Below are 10,644 nucleotides of genomic sequence, written 5' to 3' on the forward strand. Positions count from 1 at the left end.
TGTAGCTACAGAATTGTAAGGTGATAGCATCATACAGCATTACAAATCAATAAACGTGGATTTAATTTCTGAATTTTCTGCTTTTTGGAGAACCACCTGCAACTGGACACTAGTGTTTAAGAGACTGGTTTCTTCCCAAATTAAGAACAAAAAGTATTGCCAATAACCGATTGTGAAAAATGGGTGCCACTCTTTTCATTTAACTTACCTCTGTATCCATGATTCATTCACTCTTTAGTCCATCGTCTATGCTTCTTGCATTATGGGAACTTGGAGTTCAGGCCAATTGTGATGTTTCTCCTTTCATATAAGCCTCATCTTTAGAAATATGTTAATCAGTGCGGGTTATGTTTGTAATGTAGTAGACACACTGCACTGTCAATAGGATACTTCTAGTAGTCAGTAAAGTCATTTCAAGTATGTAGCATTGAGATTTCAATCACGCATTATTGAGATTCCAACGAGAACAGTTGATGTCTTTGCCTACTCATCAGTGCAGACAGAGGGCCGGGCTACACCATGCATTGACTTGACTAGAATCGTTTGTAAAACGAAACAGAACGTACTTCAGTAAGCCCAACATTTCTCACGAAGCAACTATTTTCTTCCGCTGACGGCGGAGTGGCTTCTCGGCGCAGCAGGATCGAACTTGATACCGCGTGGACATTTAACCGACTTTTTAGTTCTGCTTGGCATTAATTCTTTATCCGCAATGAGCACAAGTGGAAGATGATTACCGTGAGTGAAACCTACAAGCACTTGAGACCTGAGGGGTTTACTAGTGGATCTTGCATGAGATCCGACTTCAACTCGATTTTATCTGTTGGCCATAGAGGAAATTATAAACAACCTCATTCATGCTTTGATGGAGAGATTTTCTGGCGTTCTCTCAGGAAACCTATAACTTCCAGATACCTTGGAAATAACGCTATTGTTTACTGAAGTTTACAGCAATGTACCTGCACAGGTTGTTGCACGCAGCTAATGGGGATTTAAACATTTCCACCGCTCAACAACAGCAGGTGCTAGCAATAAAGGGAAATACCCAACCCTAATCTCAAGCCGTTAAACAAGCGGAAAAATATTTTAGCCTAATGTTTTCATGCCTGCCTTGGTAGGATATGCATGTATGTATTTTATTCAAAGTGAGCTAGTGTATTCATACCTGCTGTGGTATTAAGTATAATGATTTCATGCCTGAATGCCTGTAGAGTTTCATTTCATGTCCGCCGTATTTCAAGATATAGCCCTAAAGTGTTTGTATTGTGTGTGGCTGTTTTCATATGGCAAAAAAAAAAGCACTTTTGGGCTTAATGAAAACACTTCCAGGGCTTTCTATTCTTCCTTGCTGAATCCACTTGTGCCTGTACTATAGATCGTTTCTTTGAATGGGAGTGGTCGATCTGATCTCTGATATGTTGATTATTTCATCGCATTCGACTGTCAGACTGAACAAACATAAAGATATCCGTATTTTGTGACCGTATACTTTGTTCCATTTTATCACTGAATTTGTCTGCTGCTATATAATCTCTCTCTCTGAATATGTAGGTGATAGACATGTTGTGTATTTTGTTATGTTTTTTTTACTGTCGGACTCGGTCAGTTGGGCTGTTTTGTCAGTGGTGGTTATGTTAGCGGTTGCTTACTTGCGCTCCCTACTTGGCAATAATAACGGGCTTGTTTGTCAAGGGAAATGTGTGGTGTTTTAGGTCGTATTTATCCTGTGTTATGTGTTAAATTATGCAATGTGATATGTCGGGGTATATTTGCTGTATTTTTTTTCTGGAAAATGTTACTTATGTCCAGCCACACAGCAATTTGTGTCTATGCCACTGTGCTAAAGTGGCTAAATTCAGAATGTTTACATGTCCCTCTGTCAAGATTTCAACTCACTCTTTCTAAACATTTCTCCAAGTTTCACCATCAGCCCTAGTTATTTAGTTGCTTTGACCATGTCATTTCTGACGGATATTATTTATTTAATGTGATTAGTTATTAATTTATGTCTGTACCTCATTTTAAGGTCAACCCTGTTATGTGAACTCTCGTTTTAATATGGTGAAACTTCCTTTAAATAATTTTTTTCAAAAGCAACATTGAACATCTAATAGTCATCATAGTGTAAAAGCTGTTTCTACTCATTTTGGCATTTTTCTGGTGTTTTGTGCTAGAAAACTGAGCGGGTCGAGCATAAAGTCAACCGGGGTACGTGTAACAGTATAACTTTACCGCCCATACCCGGGCGCGAACCAGGGACCCTCTGCACACATCAACAACAGTCACCCACGAAGCATCGTTACCCATCGCTCCAGGTTTTAATAGTTGCCGTGGGTACAACATCACCGATGCACTTGCTAATAAACTCGCTCACCGAATCAGAATTTACATCAATGTTGTTGTTATCCGGAACATATCCCAGTCCACGTGATCATAGCAATCTTGAAGCGTGGAATCACACTGGTCGGACCAGCATTGAACGGACCTGGGCACGGGTGTTTCCTGTTTTAGTTTGTCTGTTTCTGTCAGCCCGGTTCACGCATTCGATATCTTGATGACATTTAGGGAGCCTTGTTTTCTGATTAGCTTTGTTAAAATCCCCAGCTACAATAAATGCAGCCTTGGGATATGTGGTTTACAGTTTGTCTCTCTGGAAGGCAACCCTTGCTCGGATTTCGTCTACCTTGTTGTCAAGAGACTGGACATTGGCAATTAGGGTACTCGAGAGCAGTGGGCGATGTGCCCGTCTACGGAGCCTGACCAGAAGACCGCTCCATCTGCCCCTTCTGCGGCACCATTGTTTTGGGTTGCCTGCTAGGATCCGATCCATTGTCCTGGGTGGTGGACCAAACAGAGGATCCACTTCGGGAAAGTCGTATTCCTGGTCATAATGTTGGTAAGTTGATGTTGCTCTTATATCCAATAGTTTCTCCCGACTGTATGTAATAAGACTTAAGATCTCCTGGGGTAACAGTGTAAGAAATAATACATAAAATAACAAAATACTGCATAGTTTCCTAAGAACGCGAAGAGAAAAGGAGAGCCGCACACTCTAGGAGCTCAAACGCAATAATTTTATAACCAACGTTTCGACAGCCAAGCTGTCTTCATCAGGGCTCAGTTATGAATGAGACCCTGGTCTCAATGGGTTTCCCCTGAATAAATAAATAAAAGCTTCTGGCGTCTCACCATACATCTGCCTGTAGTTACTGAGCTCAACCTGCTGGAGATGTATTTGTTGTGATTGAGTGGAGGGAAACAGCTGCAGGCAAAGTTCTAACAGATGGGTGTGTCTTAGGTGTGTCCATGCCACCACAAAGAAACACCCACATCAAACCACACCTCCAAGCCAACTCACGTTTGGCTTCTGTCATGGCCACCAGCATTTCTTGAGGAGCGAGCCAAAAAACGAGTCCAAATCAGCGGGTGCAGTTCCCCTTTAATAACTAATAAAACACGAAAACAACAAATGCCTCAAGACATTGGTATTTCCAACACGTGTCTATAGACTCTATAAGATGTCTCAAGATGTCTTAATTTATATATATGTTTTAAGACGTCTCAAGTAGAGGTCGACCAATTAATCGGCATGGACGATTTAATTAGGGCCGATTTTTAAGTTTTCATAACAGTTGGTAATCAGAATTTTTGGACGCCGATTACATTGCTCTCCACGAGGAGACTGTGTGGCAGGCTGACCACCTGTTATGCGAGTGCAGCAAGGAGCCAAGGTAAGTTGCTAGCTTGCATTAAACTTATCTTATAAAAAACAATACATCTTAACATAATCACTAGTTAACTACACATGGTTAATGATATTACTAGTTTAACTAGCTTGTCCTGCATTGCAGATAATCGATGCGGTGCCTATTAATTAATAATTGAATCACAGTCTACTTTGCGAAATGGGTGATGATTTAACAAGCGCATTCGCAAAAAAAGCACTGTCGTTGAACCAATCTACCTAATCATTAACGCCTTTCTTAAAATCAATACACAAGTATATATTTTTTAAACTGCATATTTAATTAAAAGAAATTCATGTTAGCCGGCATATTAACTAGGGAAATTGTCACGTTTCTTGCATTCTGTGCAAGCAGAGTCAGGGTATATGCAGCACTTTGGGCCGCCTGGCTTGTTGCGAACTGTTTGAAGACCATTTCTTCCTAACAACAACCGTAATTAATTTGCCCGAATTTTACATAATTATTACATAACATTGAAGGTTGTGCAATGTAACAGCTATATTTAGACTTATGGATGCCACCCGTTCGATAAAATACGGAACTAACCACTAGGCTACCCAGCCGCCCCATATCCCCCCCCCCCCCCCCCCCCCCCCGCCTTTGTTTCTGTACAAATCTGAGGAATGGGGCAGGAGAAATCAAACCACTCTCAAATGTGTAGACAGAGATATGGATGAAAGGACTGACCATCCATGATATGAAAATGATAGTTTTAACCATGTTACGAGGCTGTAGACTAGTGTTGTTGTTTTTTTACATTTACTTTGTTTACAAACATTGAAGTAAAACAAGCTTATATTTTGGGTTGTGATCGGGTACGACAGTTGAACTAAGCTCATGAGGCATTTATAAGTTATATTCTTCAACTATCAAAGGGTACATTTTATCATTCTAAAAATGGATGTAGCAACAGCAGATTTACCGTTTAAGGACGAGCCTAGGAAACTTTGTTTGGCCTTATCTCAAATGAAATGCATAAATAAATGGATTGTTTTATAAGATCTTGACAGAGATGTTTTGCAATATATACCTTTTAAACCACGGGTCATCCTGGCCTCAAGGTCCACTACACTAGATTTTTAATAACCTACACACATTCAGCAGACACTTTTATGGAAAGCAACTTAACAGTAGTGCATACTTATTTTTTTTCTGTATGGATGGCCCCAGCAGGATGGCCCCAGCAGGAATCAAACCCACAATCCTGTCATTGCATGTGCCATGCTCTACCAACTGAGCCTCACAGGACCAGTTTGCCATATTTACAGTAGGCTAACTGCAGTAGGCTAACTAATCTCTTCCAGAAAGCTGACCTGGCTGTAGAGGGACACACCATCTCAGAGAGAGAGAGAAGGTCATTGACTTCTCCAAACCCTTCATAACCCTGGGCATCAGCATCATGTACACAGCATGATGTGGTGAGACACAAGCACGCAGGCATGCATAGAGAACTGGTCAAACATTGGTCACCGACTTTAGTCCATGAGTAGATTGGATGAAGAGCTTAGGTCAGTTTTACATTCTTCTCCATAATGTCAACGGTTTAGGATTGGGGATGCCAAGCTGATCCTAGATATGTGCATATGGGCAATTTCTCCACTGTTATCTGTCTAGTGAGTCAATGAAAGATGCCAAATATGACTGCACAGTTCTTTGGTGAAACCAGACAACACAATATGTTTATTATAGATATTCATTTTCAACCATCTTGGAAATTTAAGAAATCTAAACTTCATTGATATACTGTAGTTGATCAAGGTAATTGAGTGTCTTTGATAGAGGTTAGGCACTCAAACCTGGTGAGTGTACCCAAATCCATTGTTTCTTATCAACCATATCAATGCGTGAATAGCACTTTCCTGGAAACTATTGAATCTCCATGGTAATTCTTTATAGCCTGGTGGATCCAGAATGAACACAATTTTTTTCACTCCGCTTATCAGTCTGTCTTCAATCCAATAGATGGGCGAAGTGATTTAAACATTTTTTAAGGAGGTAGAGTCCAGGCTAAATGATTTATGCTCTGGCTTCTTTAGACCCGTCGACCAGGCTACTGGTCCTTCTTAGACCCCTTCTCTCCAGGCCTATGGCTCTGCATGCTGCTGGCCTACCTGATCGTCAGCTGTGTGCTCTTCCTAGTGGCCAGGTAAATGTGCAGATTGACACAGTCACCTACTGGCGGTGCTGTGGACTGTAACAGGTATTCTATTCTGAAGCTGCGGTCTAATTTCCACTCTTATCATTTTTGGGGTGACCTGTTTGGTAGGCACAAACTGGAGGAAATGATTTTGAAAACTTCATATTAAAAGGAGCATACTTATTGGTTAAGATCAGATTGTAGCTTTCCTCCCCCGTTTTCAAATATTTGACTTCTGTTGTGTTCCTATTCAACACAACCCTAGCTGTATGCTTTAATTTTCCCTATAATGAGCACCCGGTTTTATTCTCCTGGCTGTATGAGTGGTTCAGTACTGAGCCATGCCTGCGGGGGCGCTCTAAGCTGGTTCTGAACCAGTACACTCTGGGGAACAGTCTGTGGTCCCCTGTAGGGGGGGTTCAAGCAGCCATGCCCTGTCCACACGCTGCCTCAGCGCTGTCTGATGAGTAAGACTACACAACAATCCCCTATATAGGGACTGCATTGACCCATAGGCACGCATGCACACATACGTTGGCCATTTTCCAACACAAAGATAACCATTGGCCATTAATTAACTCACTCTAACATTGAGACACACACGGGTATTGATGCACTCCATGCTTACCACGCTGTATGAACCAATTTGACTGTCTCAGGATAAACAGGATTCACACCTCAATATTCAAATGGGGCTTGTGCTTAACGGGGAGCCTTTCTGTGTACTAAGAACAGCTGTGCTGTTCCTTCCTGCTGCAGGTGGTTTTTCACACTGATCATAGTGTCCTCCTACACGGCCAACCTGGCCACCTTCCTCACTGTCCAGAGGATGGAGGCTCTTATTGAGTCAGCGCACGACCTGGCAGACCAGCTCAACATAGTATGGCATCATGCAGGTAGGCTCAACCATGGCCTTCTTTCAGGTAGAGAGAGATCATAATGCTTGCTATCTCATACTTTGTTTCAACCAATTTTGTCTGCTGGGTTAGCCTACAGATTTGTTGCAGCCTTCTCTTCTTCTCACTTGCTTGCCCACAGAACTCGCGGTACCAAACCTACCAGCGCATGTGGAACTTCATTCACACCAAGTAACCCAGTGTGTTTGTGAAGAGCACGGAGGAAGGCTTCGACCAGGTGCTCAACTCCAACTACGCCTACCTGCTGGAGAGCACCATGAATGAGTACGACCGCCAGCACAACTGTAACCTCACCCAGATAGGAGGCCTGCTGGACACCAAGGGCTACGGCATTGGCATGCCACAAGGTAAGACCTGGGTTGTTCATGCCACTGGGTAAGACCTGGGTTGTTCATGCCACTGGGTTGTTCAGAACAACATATTCAAATAATGATTCACCTTTTTAAATTAAAAATGTTATTTTGATTAATGTATTCATACTATTTCATCCTTACACAAGATATCGTCCCAACACAAATCTAAGGTTGCTACCCAAGCTGGCTGGTCATTCTATCGGTTTGGTTGCCAGAGACATGACCCAGTCATTCAGTCTTTTTGTTCTGTATCTATGGACACGACTTAGTCGTTCGTTCTAAATGTTCCATTGCGTACTTATCCCTTGTTTTCTAGCTAGCCAACTATAGCTAACTTAGCCACGTCAAACAGTGCAGCCAGAATAACAGCAAAGTAGCTGCATTTAATTTGTTAAAGCTGTTTAGTGACATTTATTTGGATACATCCATAACAATGAGCTAATAAGGTGAGAATTTGCCTGGCATAGAAAATGTTCTCACTCGTCAGGACATGGTTGTTCACAGTAGCTAGCCAACAAGACAGCTAACACAATAACTTCAAACTGAAGCTGAAAAGACTGCAAAGTACCTTTTTTCAATTGAAATTTCTTTGTATATATCCATAAAAATGATTCCAGCTGATTCATGATTTCGACTGGCTTAGAAACGCTGCCTGTTGGTCTCGTCAGTCGTCCCAACTTCTGACATGTTCATTACTAAGGGACAGCAGGAGATCGAATTTGAATATTGAAACAATGTTGCAAATGTCAGAGACAGACAGCAAGGTTTATACAAATCTCTGCTGTTGAAAACTAAATGTTAGTCTTAAGGAAATGTGAGAATGTCTAGATGCTTTTTATAGTGGAGATCAAGTTTATAACTTCCCTGTCAGGGCTGATGAGATAGTGGATTGCGCAGTCAGATGGAACATCATAGATTTAGCTGGTTGTAACTTGTGTAATAGACACCAGCTGGAATGCGGTTTTAACCAATCGGCATTCAGGATTAGACCCACCCGTTGTATAATGACATTTAACATCTATGCAACATCAATAGTGATGTACATTTCACATCAATGTCAAGAGTGTTAATCAGGGAAGTTTATCACCAGACCATTTACATCACATTTTTCTCTCTCTGGGGTAGGGCTGAGCATGGAAAATATAGGTGGGTCCTGCTGTCTGGTCTACTGCTAGCAGTGTTCATTGTGGGGTTGGAGTTTGCCTGGGTGCAGCAACACACTCTGGGGTCAGAGGTGAGGGGTTATCATGGCTGCTAAGCAGGGAGAGCAGATCTCTTAGGAGCAAATGTCAATCCAAGGGGCGTTATGGAATAGCGCACTATACAGCCGACAATGCATCTTTTAAAGTCATTTTCCCTGGTAAAAGCTGCTCAATCGTAAATTACCTTTAAAAGATTTATATAGTGTGGCTGCTCATTGGATTGTCAATGGGAGACTAAGTGAAAGTTAGGCCCCTTAGTAACTCATTACAAACCAGCCTGGCTGAGACTGCACATAGCTCCCTAACAGCTAGCATATTTATAAGGCTGTTTGTTATTCAGTATGTAAGATTTCACACCAGCTTGACAATGCGACTTTACATGTGAGAGATCGAAATGTACAAATTGGAACCTAGAACAAAGAATGCAATGCGGAAGAAAAAAAGCTTTAAAGCACTGAAAATAATCAAGCCTTCTCTTCTGTTCAAAAACATCTCTGTATAGTACTTCAGTTGTCTCAAAATCTGACGAAGATACACTTATCGTTTTGCCCTTTCCTGTTCCCTTCTAGCTCTCCTTGTGTACAGAGACGCTGAGGGCTCTCCATGGGATCCAGCTGTGCGAGGACAGTATGGCACTGTGTGGTTTACGAGGCCCAGGGACATTACTACAGACACTTCCAGAGGAGCGCAGGCCCGGGACAGCCACTTGCACCCTCAGTAACGGCATGTGTGGGATGGGCAACAGGTGCAACCACCACTACCCAGAGAACACTCACCAGATCTCAGAGAGGATAATGTGTAGGTAGGGTGGTCAGAGACCTCGGTGGATCTTTGTGAACCATCCCCGAGCAGTGACCGTGGGCCACTTGTCTGAGTTCATTAGATGAGACATCAGGTCTGACATACCTGTGTTTCATCCTCAGCCTTGGGTTCAGGGGTTACTACCCGCTCTGAAACAAAGCATTTGCCCTGTGGAGGATAAAGTGTACCAGTACTGCAGTACTTCAAAGTCCCAGCTCCAACTGGCGGCTAATCCCGCTTTTACATTGCACTACATCTGTGAGAGAAACAGGAGTGTGGCTGTAGTCCAGTTCATTATTTTATTTGGAAACATTTAAGTGGCAAAAACATTGGTCGGGATTCAATCCGAAGCGTGCTATAGAGAGCTTCACATTTAAGGCGATTTCCAATTGAGCCGACATCTTCAGCATTTACGCGAACGCGGTAACATTGCCTATGAGCGCGATCGGATTGAATCCCTGCCATTCTTGTACAATGGAGTACACAAGATGCTAGCATGGACCTTACTTTGAAAATGTCATCGACCTTTGTGGATCATTTCTGGTTCAGGTTGTCATTGAACGTCAAAATAGAAGGTTCCCCATGTTATAGATGGGTCAGCTGACAACGTCATGAAAACAATGCTCACACTTCAGTGGGACCAGGGTTGCCAGGTCAGGAAAAAACTTGTAGCCGTTAGACCACTCAAAACCTGACCAACTTATTTTCACAGCGAGAGAAATGTTGCCATATTAACCCCTTTTTCCAATAACGTTATCAAGCCAATTGAGGAATCATAACTTGTAACAGCGTTAGTCAATTCAGGTTTCTTCAAAATAATAATTGCAAGCTAATGAATATGAATGTGACAAGAGAAAAGGGTAATTGGCCATATACCACAAACGCCCGGGGTGCCTTATTGCTATTATAAACTGGTTACCAACGTAATTAGAACAGTAAAAAGTTGTCATACCCATGGTATATGGTCTGATATACCACAGCTTTCAGCCATTCAGCACAGAGCTTGAACCAGGTGTATAATTGTAAATAAATACCCTTTGCACATGTTCATAGATAAAATCAGGAGAGTTTGAGTGATGAAAGTTGGACAGAAGATCTGAGCATGAAACACAAAAAAAAACACGTTAGACTATTTTCTGGCAATTGTGCTGTTAAGACAAACTTAAATGGCCCATTTGCGAGATTGTAGCCTATGCTTATCAAATGGTAGTCTAAAGGTCCCAATTCTTTTTTTACTAATTTTCCACCATAATTTGCAAATAAATACATCAAGAACCCTACAAATGTGATTTTCTGGATTTCTCATTTTGTCTGTCATGTCTATGATGAAAATTACAGGCCTCTCTCATCTTAAGTGGGAGAACTTGCACAATTGGTGGCTGACTAAATACTTTTTTCCCCCCACTGTACATTAGGCTACTTGATGACCTGAGGCAAATGTATAATTTTCCACATTTAGCCTTCAGTTTCAGCGAGGACTTTTCCCCC

General features: G+C 42.0%; 1 long non-coding RNA gene across 2 annotated transcripts; it reads left to right on the forward strand.

The window, feature by feature from the left end:
- The first annotated feature begins 466 nt into the window (after positions 1–466).
- On the forward strand, positions 467–10,204 carry LOC110537694. 2 transcript variants are annotated; one of them, XR_005034991.1, is made up of 5 exons: positions 474–2,896; positions 5,051–5,164; positions 5,783–6,779; positions 6,922–7,147; positions 8,925–10,204. It is a non-coding gene; the product is annotated as an uncharacterized LOC110537694 (long non-coding RNA). The 2 variants fall into 2 exon arrangements; XR_005034990.1 differs by having other exon boundaries at positions 467–2,896; positions 5,051–6,779.
- Positions 10,205–10,644: the final 440 nt, after the last annotated feature.

The sequence above is a fragment of the Oncorhynchus mykiss genome, chromosome 12, assembly GCF_013265735.2.
Source record: "Oncorhynchus mykiss isolate Arlee chromosome 12, USDA_OmykA_1.1, whole genome shotgun sequence".
Lineage (NCBI taxonomy): Eukaryota > Metazoa > Chordata > Actinopteri > Salmoniformes > Salmonidae > Oncorhynchus > Oncorhynchus mykiss.